Consider the following 1,581-nt stretch of genomic DNA (forward strand, 5'->3'; position numbering starts at 1 on the left):
AAGATATTGGCATAAAACAGTTAGCAGCACCGTGTCCTCGAGAATCACTACTAGAAAACAACCCTTTAATGACGCGCAAACAATGACACGCGCTGATAGAGGACATGCAGTTGTGTGTGTCCTAAAAAATAATGTCAGTTTTCTAAAATTTGAAGGATAGAGGACACGCGTTTTTGCGTGCCCTAAAATTAGTGTCCAACAAAAAAAAACACGGAGGGCACCAATCATAAAAACCGTGTCGTGTACATGTGTCGTTTTATATTTTTTTAGGAAGGCGCGTTCTCTATTTTTTAATAGCCATGGGGGGAAATGAAATCCCAAAAAAATAAACACCCCGCCTGATGCATATCCTTCTTCTCCTTCTAAAATCCTCTACCAAAAAACCCTAATAATCCTTTAAGAAGTTTGTCTTCTTCTACCTCTGCACTCTCTCTCTCTCTCTCTCCCTCTCTCACTCTCTCTCTCTCTCTCCCTCTCTCACTCTCTCTCTCTCTCTCTCCTTTGGAATCAGATTCTTGAAAGATCGAAACCCTAACTACGACATGTCTTACCAACCGAGATCATCAAATCACAACGAAAGCGACGACCACCACGACAACCGTCAGCTATACAACCCTTACGAAGATCTTAGAGTCCCCGCACAAACCCTGTACAAACTTCCCACATCTCCTTAATACCTCTTTCAAGAGGAATCTATCACTCAACGGCGTTCATGGAGCGAAAACCTGACATACTACACCAACATCAGTTACCTCAGCGGCGAAGTAGTTGGCGCCGAGAAGGGTTTAGTAGAGGACGTGAAGGCTTCTGAGGCTGGAGACGCCATGAAACTTAGGGTTAATCGGATCTTAAATGCTTCTGGACATGCAGGTCCGACGATCGGCAACCGTGCGTGTGTAATTGGATTGTTGTACACTGGTATGGAGTGTGGGATGGTTAAGGCTAGGGATGTAGATGATATTATTAATAGCGCGGTGGCTGGATTAGCGACTACAACGCTTTATAAGGAGGCGGTGGGGCCTAAGTCGGTGGTTGTTGCCGGATCTATTGGTGGAATAGCGGTGGGTTTAGTCGTGACGAGGAAGCGGATTTTGAAGAGATACGTACCAATCTGAGCTTGATCTGTATTCAATTTCATCTTATACAAGAAGAACAATAATTTTCCTAAACTCTCCTCTCGCGTCTCCAGATTTCTAAATACACCTCCCTATCCCTATTTCTATGACTTTGCTAATGTCTCTGCTATCTAAACTTATCAGACCTCACTCATCACTCACCCCTCATAATCTGATTTCTATTTTCTCTAATTTCTCTATTTTCTTATTTCTAGATATCGAATTCGTTGTGGATTCTCCAATTCCTGATTTCTAGGACTGCAATCTAAAGAGTCATAAGAGTAAAGAGGGGATTTCTGAATTTCTGATTGGTTGATAATAAGACTCAAGGTACAATTTTTATGCCCAACTTATAATTTCTTATTTTCTAGACTTATGATTTCCAGATTTCTAGACTTCGTGTATTTATTTTCATATTTTTGTGTTTTGATTCAGGACTAAGGAGTTACATTTTTTCTTTAATATT

At 41.1% G+C, this 1,581-nt stretch overlaps 1 pseudogene; it reads left to right on the forward strand.

Annotated features, from left to right (window-relative positions):
* The first annotated feature begins 542 nt into the window (after positions 1–542).
* LOC145123931 (mitochondrial import inner membrane translocase subunit TIM23-2 pseudogene) lies at positions 543–1,115 on the forward strand (annotated as a pseudogene).
* The last annotated feature ends 466 nt before the right edge of the window (positions 1,116–1,581 follow it).

Source organism: Lactuca virosa, chromosome 7 (assembly GCF_052849685.1).
Source record: "Lactuca virosa cultivar CGN04683 chromosome 7, Lactuca_virosa_CGN04683_v6, whole genome shotgun sequence".
Classification (NCBI taxonomy): Eukaryota; Viridiplantae; Streptophyta; class Magnoliopsida; order Asterales; family Asteraceae; genus Lactuca; species Lactuca virosa.